Source organism: Gracilinanus agilis, chromosome 1, assembly GCF_016433145.1.
Source record: "Gracilinanus agilis isolate LMUSP501 chromosome 1, AgileGrace, whole genome shotgun sequence".
NCBI classification, from domain to species: Eukaryota; Metazoa; Chordata; class Mammalia; order Didelphimorphia; family Didelphidae; genus Gracilinanus; species Gracilinanus agilis.
In genome coordinates, this window is record NC_058130.1 from 262,131,352 (window position 1) to 262,144,788 (window position 13,437).

Sequence of the window (13,437 nt, forward strand, 5' to 3'; positions counted from 1 at the left end):
AAAAGGAGGAGAGGAGGAGGGAGAGGAGGAAGGGAGGGAGGGGAGAAGGACAAGGTATAGGGTGGAGAAGAAGAAAGAAGAGAGTGTATAAAATGAATTTTACAGAAATATTGGCTTAAAAGCTGTCGACGTGGAATCTAGAGACCCCAAACTTGTGGCCTAGTGATATCTGATGAACCCCAAGTTTTAGGAATAGCTTATAGGTTGGAGACCCCCAAAGTTTGTAATCTGTTCCCTGTTCCTGTGAGAATCCACCCTGAAGGGAGTCTCAGTGACTCTTTTGCCTTAGAAGCTTCTCCCATTGTACCATATCCCCCTTTCAGAGATGGAACTTAGAACCTTCAGCTTACAAGACTGACACACAGCTAAACTACACTAAAGAATCACTTAGCTTTTACCCTAGGGTCCATTAATAAGTCTGAAACTGCTAGTCTGAGACTCCCTTCAGGGTCGATTCTCACGGGAACAGGGAACAGATTACAAGCTTTGGGGGTCTCCAACCTACAAGCTATTCCTAAAACTTGGGATTCATCAGATCTCACTAGGCCACAAGTTTGGGGTCTCTAGATTCCACGTCGACAAAGCAAATTAAACTAGATCTTATTAAGAGTATTTAAGAATGTAACTGGGTAAAAAAATATAAGAAATAGAAAAAATTCATTAATATTTCTGCTAAAATGGCCTTTACATTTTAAAATACAAACTTTAAAAAAAAATTTAAACATTCTTTATTCATGAAGGGCAGCTAGGTGGCCAGGTGAATAGAGTGCCAGGTCTGGAGTCAGGAAGACCTGAGTTCAGATCCCTGATCAGACACTTACTAGCGATGTGAACCTGGGCAAGTCACTGAGGCCTGTTTGCCTCATCTGTAAAATGACCTGGAGTAGGAAGTGATCACCCATTCCCCTATCTTTGCCAAGAAAACCCCAAATAGAGTTACAAAGAATCAGACAAGTTTGAAATGACTGAATGCCTTTACTCATGAACTCATCATAATTTATTGACCTCTTTTTATAAATGAATTGTTTCCTGTCTTTCCTCTTGGAAAGATCAAATGTTTGATGGAGAGAGAAAGTTTGTAGGCCACCCTGGTCTCATTGTTGCAACTCTTTTACTGCACTTGGATTTCTTCAAAAAATGGTGATATCCTATGTTGAAAACTATCCCTTCACTCCATTCTCACTATCTTAATAACTTGTTTAAATAGATCAAGTTGAAATTGTTTTGATTTTGTGCTAAATCTTCTTATTTTTATTCTTCTGAAGAGTTAATGTTGATTTTTAGTTTAGCCCTAACAATTCAGTGATTTGACTTTATACACAGAAAGCAGTGTCCGAAGTGATTCATACACCAGTTACCAGTTATTTGCTTTTTGTCCAGAAAAAGCAAATTTCTTTTTTTTCCTAATGTTATTAGGTTCTCACCACGTCTGACATGTCCCAATTCTCTTCTTGAACAAAATATTTGTGATACATAGACCTGAAGTTTCTCTATAGCCTTTCAACCTTCTTATTCTTAGTTCTAAATGATATTTTCTAGCATATCTTTTTATGACCCTTCCCTATATTTATCATTTGCATTTTAATATGCATTAGAAACACGATAATATTAGTGTTATAAATGTTTTTATCATAGGGTCTTGCGTAGAGGGTATATATAAATTTGTTCTCATTTTGTACCTTCAGGTAACCTCTATTGCTGAAACATCTCTCTGTCCTTTTCCCTTGATAGCTGTCACATCTGTTGTTTGGATTTCATTTTTCATTCCAATCTGTTATTTCATCATAAAACTTGAAATGTTTTCCCCCACCAAAATTTGACAAGTTCTCATATGGCCAGGAATAACTGTCAGATGATCCTTGAATTTACTTTAATATAGTCCTGATTATATACACTATTCCTGTCCTTTAGGGTTTTATTTTTTTCTTTTCTGTAAATGTACTTCATTCTCTGATTCCCTGAAATTTTAAAATTAAATGAAGGCTGAATCTAAAAAAGTTTTCCCATGTGATAAGAGAAAAAGCACAGTCTAGCAGAAAGGACACTAGACATAGAGACAGGACACAAAGACCTTGATTCAAATTCTATCTTTGCTTTTCAAGGACTGCTGTGTGTCTACACGATAGATATTTAACAACCCTGAGTTTCAGTTTCCTCATTGGTAAGATGGTGATAAATATTGAATGTAGTTGTTGTTCAGTTATTTCAGCCAGGTCCAACTTTTTGTGATCCCATTTGGGATTTTCTTGGGAAAGATACTTGTAAGGTTTGCCATTTCCTTCTCCGGCTCATTTTACAGGTGAGGAAACTGAGGCAAACAGCTGTATGTCAAGAGTCACATCACTAGTAAGTGTCTGAGGTTAGTTCTGACTCAGGCAAATGAATCTTCCTGACTCCAGGCCTGGTACTCTATTTACTATGCCACTTGGCTGCCCCAGAAAACACTAAATAATAATACCTATAAAACCTACCTCACAAGTTCTTATATGGTGGAGTAGGAGGACAAGCATTTATTAAGCAACTTATATGTGCTAGGCACTGAGCCAAGCACTTTATAATATTATGTCTCTTGATCTTCACAACCCTGAAAGATAGGTGATAATAATATTTCCATTTTACATCTGAAGAAACTGAGGAAAACAAAGGTTAAGTGACTGGCCCAGTCATACTTCTAGTTTAAGATTAGATTTTAACTCAGCTCTTCCTAACTTCAGCACTCTATACACTTTACAGTCTTTTTCTGTAAATATATTTCCCTGATGTACTGAAAATGATTAGATTAAATTAAAATTGAATCTAGAAAAGTTTTTCTATGCCATAAAGGAAGTGGCATTATGGAGACCTTAAACAACATGTGGGCTATGTGGTTATAGTAATAAATTATGTAGCCTTCTTAAAACTTTTCTAGAAAGTTTAGAAGATGGGAAATACTAGCTATAAGCATTCCATTTTCTGAAGAAGAGTGTAGAGACACATGCACCAGATTGGGGATCTCACTAACCTGTGGGTTCTAGTCCCCACTATCTTATTTGGAAAAGTCAATTAATTCCTCTGGGTCTCAGTCCCTTCATCTTTAAATGAGAGAGAAAAGTTGACTAGAGAACCTCTAAGGTCCCTTCTAACCCTAAATCCAAGATCCTATGATGTCTCAGTTTCTATAAAATAAAGACATCAAAAAAATTATCGCTAAATTCCCTCCAATCCTAAATATTTCTGGAATTATAACTTTCTACAGGGGTATGATGGAGTTATTCAGAGGATTATAGAATCCATAAAAAAGCAATGAAGAATTTTCTTAATTTATCAGTTATTTGGGGGTACCTATAGCTGACCTCCATACAAGATGATCAATTGTCATTGTCTTGGTCCAGCAATCATTTGGCTTGCCCCAGTAACTCCCCTACACTAAAATACCATTTCTGTTCACTGTAACATCTGCCTAGGTCTCTCTGCATGGACCTTAGTCTATAATAGTGATGGTGAACCTATGGTACAGATGCCAAGGATGATACACAGAGCACACTCTGTGGGCACTTGGTTGTCTCCCCCAATCCAAAGTTACTAGAAAGGCAGAGACTTAGATGGAGCTGTTCACCTTCCCCTCTCCACCATACCTGACAACATTTTTTCACATCCCTGGCCCCTTCTGCCCAGCAGCCCAATGGAAGCCTGCATGGGGTAAGGTGAGCAGATCACAGGTGGCAGAGCTGGGGGGGAGCAGAGCACTCGGGCCACTCCCCTCCCCCTCTCTACACTCACTGAGGGCATTCCTCATTTCAACCACCCCTCCACCAAACAGCCTAATGGGAGAACTTCCTCCCTTCCCTGTGCAGGGTAAGGGGCAGGGTCTGGCACCTGGTCTCAGTGGGGGAAAGGGGGAGCATGGCACTCAGTCTGGGGGCATGGATTGGAGGCAGGGTCTTCCACTCCATCTTTAAAAGGTTCGCAATCACTGGTGTATAGTTATATGTAGCTATATAACCCAGTGGAATTGCTTATCAGCTCAGGGCGGGAAAGAACATGAATCATGTAACCATGGGAAAATATTCTTAATCAATTAATTAATCAGTTAATTAATTAATATATAAAATAAATAAAATAAAAATAAAAATATAATAATTTTGTGTAACCTCTCTTATCCTTCTGTCAAACCTCCTCTCTTTCTAGTCTTTTCCAGTTTTCTGTGTAGCTACCATTAAGATGCAGCTTTGGTCAGAACAGAAGCTGCCCAAGTCAAAGCAAAGAAGACTTTCTACCTTATCTAGGGCCTTTAATTCTTACCAAGTAGATATAAGGGAGGAGTATCTACTTCTGAAATATATCTGTGCAAACAGATTTATTCATATATTGGGATGTCTACTCCAAGCATATGAAGACTTGAAGACTCCCCCAGTAGAATGAGCATATGAGAACAATTTATTCCAGTAGCCAAGAAGGTGGCTGAAGTAGACACTGTGAAACACTTAGAACTTGTTTAGACATTGCCTCCCAGGCTATCACCATTCATCCTGACTTTTGTCTTGCCTGGATTTCTTTTATTTTTTTTTAAATAAAGTTTTATTTCCCAGATTATATAATAGTATAATTTTCAATAATTCTTTTCTGACATTTTTCTTCTTTTTTTTTAAACCCTTACTTTCTGTCTTAGAATCATATTGATTCTAAGCCAGAAGAGTGGTAAAGGCTAGCCAGTGAAGGTTAAGTGACTTGCCCAAAGTCACATACTGTAAAAGTGAAATTTGGAAGATGCCATCTAAAAGTATATATATTTTCTATGGACACGTGGGAACTATCAAACTACATTTCCCGTGCTCCAACGGGTTTCCATTTCCTGTTCTTTGGGCGTGGGGACGCCTACGTCTCCACACAGAGGACAGTTTAAATCTCCCGGGGTGAGGAGGAACTTCCTCTCTTTTAGCTACCGCTCTTGGCTAGCAGATTTCAGGAAGAGACCGGAGGTAACAATAATGGCTGGGGCGGCAGTTTTGAATTCTTACAAGCGTGTGGTCTAATGACTTTATCTATCAGCATGGCTTTAATTAAACTACTAATTTATATTATTATAGCAGCCTTCATTATTTTTTATCTTAATATCAGACACTTCCTAGCTATGTAACTCTGGGGCAAGTCACTTAACCCAGATTTCCTAGCCCTTGCCCTTCTGCCTTAAAGTTGTTTTTTGAACAGAAAGTATGGGTTCAAAAAAATAAGAAAGAAATAAAGAAAAGATATACTATACAGTTCCCAGCTGTATAAAAGTTATTTATTTAAATTCTGATTCATTCATTTATTCGTGTAATAAATAATATTATATATGACTAAAAATAAATATACAATACTCCTAGTATTATATTTTTATAAAATTTAATAGCAATGAAGTGAGAGAGAAAGGAGTTTCTTCATTCAAGAGAGCAAAGGCAAAGATCTTGAGACCCAGCAGCCTACTGCGCTCGAGCCAAAGCCCCAAAAAAGTCTCCTCAGTGTGAGTTTCAGCAAATTTATAAACAAACCTAAGCCAGGGTGCAAGACCAGGACACAAGACAAGGGAACCCCAGGAAGAATAAAGAATTCTGGGAAATGAAGTCTCCAGAGTACAAATTTTTTAAACACTATATGCAATAAAAAAGGGCTTTCGCACATATAAATAAGATTTATTGATGCCTTATCATAAACTCCCATATAAGAAAGAATCCATAAGATGTCCTAATGTCAACCTCTTATCCTTTCCAGGCTCAAATATAACTTAAGAGCTTATCTACATTAGGTTTAAAAGTATGTAAGTATAGTCTGTGTTTAGATGTACTTTTATATGACTATGGAACATCTTTTTGTTAATGGGGATTTATGTCTACTCTTTTCCCAGAGCTTCATCTCCTACTGAAAGAGGTATGTTGCCTATCCTTTGAAAGAGCTCAAAGGCAGCTTTCCAAATCTCTATCCAAGACAGCATCAATTATACAAGCAAGGATAGAGGTAGCCACCAGATTTTACATTTATCAGACACATAGACATAATTAATGATTCACAGGGATAAAGTCGAGAAGTCACTGTAAGTAAGTACTGCTGCTTTTGGCTAGTAGCCAAGAGAGACAAACTTCAGTCTCCCATCCTGTTTCTTTTCCTCCTAACCCAGCAGGAAGGAAGGTGAGGTCAATTTTGAACATTTCATAGATCAGCCAGGAGCTAGGGGGCTTTAAGTTATCCCCCTTAGCTGTCAATAAGAAACACAGTGCTGAAGCAGCTCCAGAATTTTAAACCTCAACACTGCACCATTTAGCTCTAATTATAACCTCAGTCCCTCCCATAGGTTCCACCTCCTGCAATAGCAGCCTAGAAAAAACCTGGCATGCAGAGGTCTCAGGAAAATAAGAAAGGTGCCCATGCTAAGGGACAACCCAATGTTGCTCTATTTCCACATGGTTCTCAAGGTGGAAATTCTTCCAACTTCTCAAAGAAAGGCACCAAAAAAAAAAAAGTCAACTAAATTGGTGAATTTGGTATAGGGATTATTTGTTCATTCCAGTCTAACATCTCTATAATACCCCCTCATCAGGTTGTACCCTAGTTCTCTTTGACAAAGAAGGACTAACAACAGTGAAACATCTAATCTGCATTAGGAAGATTGCTATTTGACCATCCCATTACTTTTCTTTTTTTTGATATGTAAACACTTACTAGCTGTGTGACTCTGGGCAAGTCACTTAACCCTATTTGCCTCAGTTTCCTCTTCTATAAAATGACTTAGAGAAGGAAATGCAAATCACGCCAGTATCTTTGCTAAGAAAACCTCAAGTGGAGTCACAAAGAGTCAGACATGACTGAGCAACAATAATCCACATACACTGTAACTGAGGCAGACTAACATTAGCCTGGTAGAAAATGTCCCACTTTACTAAAAAGGTGGGTGTGGTCTTCTCTTTTTTTGTCTTTATCTTTTTTTTTTTAAACCCTTACCTTCCATCTTGGATCAATACTGTGTATTGGCTCCTAGGCAGAAGAGTGATAAGGGCTAGGAAATGGGGGTCAAGTGACTTGCCCAGGGTCACACAGCCAGGAAGTGTCTGAGGTCCGATTTGAACCTAGGACCTCCCATCTCTAGTTCTGGCTCTCAATCCACTGAGCTACCCAGCTGCCCCCTCATCTTTATCTTTTATGTTCATGAATTTCATTTGGAATCATATATATATAACTATTCATGAGTCCTTGTGAAATTAGCCTTTGCTTCCATATGTGAACAGAGGGGAAATTAGCCCATTCAGGCAAGGAACTGTACATCTGTGTCAAGTTTTCAACTTGACCTGAGTTGGGGAGTGTTTACTCTGCAGGCATTTGCTTCTGATCAGGTTTTATTGCTAATTAGAAATTCCCACTCCTTTCCTTTTAATCCTCTATACAAACATAATTGCTTCAAATAAGCAAACATTTGCCAGTTCCCTTTCTCACTTCACAGCATTGGGTTCCCTAGGAGACCAAAGGTATAGTAGAGATTACTATTGAATTGTTGGACTCTTAAGCTTATTTTAACATTTAAGCTTCCAACAAAATGAAATCTTTGAGAAACAAAATTACGTGCTTCTAAAACCATACAAGATATTGGTACTATATCTCCTTTCTTTAAAAAACAAAAAACAACCTTGAATCAATTAGATGGCAAGGTAAGAAAATGTTTAAATGGGGATCTTGATATTAAAGAATGGATTCCATTCCCACTTTCATTTTGATTCTTAATAAAAACTGTAATACTAATAAAGTCATATGTGATAATTTGTTTTTGTATACATGTATCTACAAACCTAGATCTATATCTATAAATCTTTATATCTATCTATGCACACTCTCCCTTTTAAGACAGAGACATAGTGTAAAGTTGATGATATACCAAGCTGCTTGGTCATTTGAGAAATGGATAGGCCCCTAATTTCTTTTTATAAACAAAAATAGTATAGTCAATTCTTTATTATATGTGATAAAAAAAGGGTAATGTTAGTAAGCAAAAATGAGGTCCATGGGTCAAGTCCCAGTTGTCATTTTCTGTTTGGCCTCTATTCTAAGAAACTTTAATGTAGAATTTTGTTTATTAAGTAGCAACATGCATTAGTCTTCCTCTTCCATTATCTGGCTATTTACTGGTGAAGATCAATCAACAAGTATGTATGAAGCAAGCACTTAATATGGGCATAAAGTAAAATATAAGCTCTGAAATGGCCACGATTGTCATTTTTCATCTTAGTAACCCCTGTGCCTAGTCAGGTACCTTGTCTACTGAGGAGGCACTTAATCAAGGTTTACTATTTGTTTGACCTGGAAGAATCATAGATAAAGAACTGGAAAAGACTCTCTAAGGATCAGCTAGTATCAAACTCCCTTGAGTTTCAAGATAGAGAGCCAAGGGGCCTGAGTAACCCCAAATCCAGAAGAGTACCCTGAGTCAAAAAACAGAAGTTTAATCTAAACTAAAATAAAAATCAGCACACATGGTTTGATGATGGATTTTTTTCCTCTAATTTTTAAATTTCTTATTATAGTTAAATAATTTCAAATACAGTTTGAACTATTTCAGATATTATATAAATGAAGAAGCTAATGTTATCCAGGTAATAAAAGACTTGAGACAAGATTTGAATCTAGGGCCTCTTGACTCTTTTTGTTTGTACCATAATGCTTCTTCAACCCATGATTCTTCAAATTTGTGAAGTTCTGTTTTGTTACATATGTGTGGGTCACACACATATTTTGTTATAAAGAAATATTACATGTATTTTGTTACAAATAAATATTACATATATATTTTGTTACAAATATTACTATTACAATTCTGATTTACTTGACTAAACCAGTTAACTCTTTGCTGATATACAGACATTTCTAGGGCATCTTTACGCTTCATGAGGTCAGTGAGACAGAAAATTTAAAATTGTTTCTGTCTAGGAAAACCCATTGACTTGGTACTAGTTAGTGACAGAGAAAGAAAAAGCGTTTGTCATTGTAACTGACAGAAGTTAACTTTGTCCTGCCAGTAAAAGCCCAGTTTTACTAAAAGGAAAGATAGAATTTCTACTTTCTTCTTCCCTTTTTCTTTTAGGTTATTGTATTACAACTCAGTCATTTCCAGGCACTGAAAGCAGTTTTTCTCACCCTCAACATTCTTTCTGAAGTCAAGGTGTGAAGGATTTCACTGCGTCCAATTTTAAAGACTAAAACAAAGGCACAACAAAGGCACGGAGGTGACTTTCTCCAACCAGCACCATGAATCAGCAAGAAAAATGGGAAGGTCCAGAGTGATCTGGAAACCCACACTACCAAGGCTTCACTTGGCGCCAGCTTCCCTGAGGCCCCTTACCACCTACAGAGATGGAGTTGCAGGGTTGGGCTAAACTCTTAAGTGTTAATGTTTGTAAAGCATTCAGAGCCCCTGGAGTTGAGATACCTTACAAGAGAAAAGGAACCATTCTTTATAGCCTTATAACTACAGGAACTAAGTCAGAGAATTCACACAGAGGTCAGTATGTAGGCAATTTTCACTTGAATGCTGGGGCTATAATGCTTCCTTCAGGCTCTAAGATTTGTGTTTCTTTTTTCCCCTTTTTATTGTGGTGAACCTGATATATATCGAAAAAACACTAACATTTTACTTCACAGAGAAAAAACAGAAAAAAAGAGGATAGTTTGTGGGAATCATACTAAATACAGTTGTTTTTGTTTTTGTTTTTGTTTTTTTTTAATCTAATGTGGTTTTTCTAGTACAGCCCTGTTTGTCTTTTATATTTCCAATTTCATATGGTATTTCTACACGGTTCTATTTGTCTGCATCCCCTTCTGGTTTGTGAGCCTGGAGTTTTTCTTTTTTCTTTTTTTTTTAACACACTTCCTCATATTTCTTACATTCTCTTTCCCAGCCAGAGCTCATTTTTAGAAGTTGTTCAGCATGTATAATAAATAACAGTGTCCCTAGTTGCCTCGCAAAAAGAAATAAGCAAAATGATCGAGTGAGTGCTGACATCATTCAAAAGGACATAGAACTGAAGAGTGAATGCATTACCAAAAGGACAAACTTCTCTAAAGATGGTACTTAGATTAGGATTGAAACTTTTAGAAATGTGGTTCACCATTTACATGAGTGCAAAAGTTTGAGGGTTCTTTCGTGGGTTCTTTCCATTATGAATGCTGTATTTGCACTACCTCAATTATATTCTCACTTTATAAGCTATAGAATACAACTGAAGGAGAAAAAATAGAAGTCAATAAACATGTATTAGTTGTCCACTGTGCATAACTCACAATAGGCACGGGACAGTCAGAGATGAAAGAAGACATAATTTCTGCCCTTGAGGAATTTGCAACCTCAAAGGTAATATTGTAGTTCAGTCATTTCAGTCCTGAAACAGAGAGCAGTTAAAAGTTTTTACAAGTCTGAGGTAGGATTCAAATTCAGATCCCTCTGATTCCAAGTTCACTAAGCTACCTAATTAACCCTAGCCCTAGTGAGAGATCCAAGAGAAAGTTCACTTCTCAGCTGATAGGGCATGGGGGAGGAAAGTTAATTAGGATAGAATTTGATGAACAGGTGGCACGTGAGCTGGTCTTTTAAGAAAGGGAAAGGTTCCAATCAGCAGAAATGTGGTCAGAAAAGAGCAGAATGAGATCAAGAATAGGGTAGGAACATCAGAGTAGACTGGTTTAGCTGGAATGTTAAATGTCTGCATCCCCTTCTGGTTTGTGAGGTTAAATGGAACTGTATTTAATTCTGGAAAAATAAACTGGAGGAATTGGGTAAAACTTTGAATGCTAGACTAAGAAGTTGGTGTGCCATGAAAATCTTTGATCAATTGGGTGATACAGGCAGATTGGTGAGTTAATAAAATTAATGAGGACAGTTAAATACAGATTTTTATAGTTTAAAGAGATCATTTTTACCTATCTTTTACCTCAGAGATCATTTTACCTATGCTTTGTCCCCAAGGTCATTTTTGAAGGTGAGAAAATGTGATCTCGGGAATCATAAAAACATAACCAAAAGGGATTTGATAGTCTACATGTTACAGGGGTGCAAATGGTGAACCCCTGGGTTCAGGAAGGAAACCTTTCACAGGAATGAGAGGACTCCAAACTTAGCTTAAAAGTAAAAAGAAAGATTTATTAGTAAGATAGGATTAATGGCCAGCAATACAGCATGAGTGGAACAGCCATGGGAGGCTGCTCCCCCAGTGCCTCAGTCCTGGGCTTTTTATTCTTTCCAGTAGTATGGACATGACTCCTTGTACTCAGGCATTCGGTGGGTGGGTTGGGGTCTGTCTGAGATCCTCAGGGCTCAAGGTGTGTCCCAGAGGTGTATCTCTTTTGTCTGTCTCAACTTAGTCCAAAGGTAATGGTCTTCGCCTCCCGAGTCTCAAGGGCAGGAAGGGGGAAGGGAATTTCCCTGTCCACAGCCTGCCTGAGTTAAGGGGTACAGGGTCCCTGCCTTCTCTGCACAATGCCCATGTCATAAATAGGCCCTCTTATTTAACAGATAAAAAAGTGAAGCCAGGGATTTCTATAACTAATTGCCTAGGATCATAGAGCTAGTTAGGGGCAGAGGTGAGAATAGTCTCCTAACTCTTGATTCTGTCTCCAAAACTCTTTTCACTACACTGGAATACCTCAGAGTTGAAATGACTTGCCCGAGGGTTTCTATGGAATGAAACTACCTGGCCTATGGAGAAACTTGACTTTACCAGGCAACTGATTCTCATCCCCACCACAGACAAATTTCTGTATCTAACAAGCAATGTTGTTCAGTCATTTCAGTTGTGTCTGACTCTTCATGACCCCATTTAGGGTTTTCTTTGCAGAGATACCTGGTAGGTTTGCCATTTCCTTCTCCAGCTCATTTTGCAGATGAGGAAATTGAGGCAAGCAGTGCTAAGTGACTTGCCCAGGATCACACAGCTAGGAAGTGTCTGAGATAAAATGTGAACTCAGGAAGACCACTCTTCTTTACTCATCTAATGGGAAAGACCCAGTGCTCTATTTCCTATATCACCTATGCAACAGAGTATAATTTAAAAAAGCTTCCACTGTGCAAATACTTTCTCCCTCCTTACTGAGTGACTGAACTCTTGCAGACATGGATCTGTTTCAGGCATGGCTGAGTCTAACCTAAAAACTGAGGTCCAGTTCTTTTTCTCTCACTCTTTAAGTCTTTATATCCTCACCCAAGAACCCTGGATAAAATCACTTATATTTTAGGTTTGGATCATTTCTAGTGTCTTCCCACAAATATGTAGGACAGAAAAAGTAGTTACTGTGCAATATCAGTGAGGAAGAGGATTGCCATTTATTTCTTCTACAGAAAAGAAACCCTGAACATATACAAGACCTACAAGCCTGCATTGAGAGAAAATGCTAAAGAGACAGCAATATAACCACTGTGATAGTCTCCCAAAGGCTGAGTAACAAGCAGCAGTAGGCAGTCAAGAGAAGCACTAATTTACATCTGACACACACCTCCCATGTCATATTTGTCGATATGTATTCCAAGTCCACTGTGAATTGTTTCAGTCATCTGGTGTTTGCACCATGAAATAAAGTTTATTTCTTCTAAAAAAAAACAACAAAAAACACAAAAACTTCTCTCCTAATCTCAGAAACATGTGGCAAGTAGTCGTACCTTGATTTCCCACAAAGGATGAGACAGAGTATTGTATTTCCCTCAGTCTCTGTGGCATGGGATTTGGGAACATGTGACAAGTAAATCAGGGATTTGATTGAGTATGCTGAACCTGGGTCTTGTTCCCCTGACTTCCTTTTCTGTTTATTGCTTCTTTCCTCAGCAAGGTAATGAAGTCTTATGAATTTGAGGGGATGAGAAGTCCTCGGTGCCTCAGTTGGAGCTGACTGGCAGCAGGAGGAATTTCTGTTTTGGGAAGGATAACCTCCAGCAGCAGGAGGTCTTGTCTTTTTTAATTAATGAAGAACTATTCCTCTGCTGCTGTCATAGAGTAGGGAGAAGGACCAAGCAACCACTCAGGGTTTGCTACATCATATCCAAGCACTAAGTCTTTGTAACACTGATCTGTTTTCCTAGAAGTAGTCAGGGAACAGACCTCACACTCCCATGGGGTAGATGTTAGCCAGAGCTCAAACTGTGATTTAAATTTTTTTACAAGTGTTTTACACAAACCATATAGAAAGTATGCTCCTCAAATTTCTAAAGATGGAATAATAGTTAACACATTGGGTGGCAGAATGCTAAATCTTATAAAATAAAATTCACTAAGTATTGTACTTGAGTTAAGAAAAAATCAATTTCAGAATATAAGATAGGGAAGGTATGAATAGATTTTAAGAAACTTCATGACTCAACAGTGTGCCACAGCAGCTTAAAAAGCTAATGTGATAGTTCAGTAAGAGGAGCCTAGCTTCCAGGAATATACTTTCCATTACACTTTGCTTTCAGCA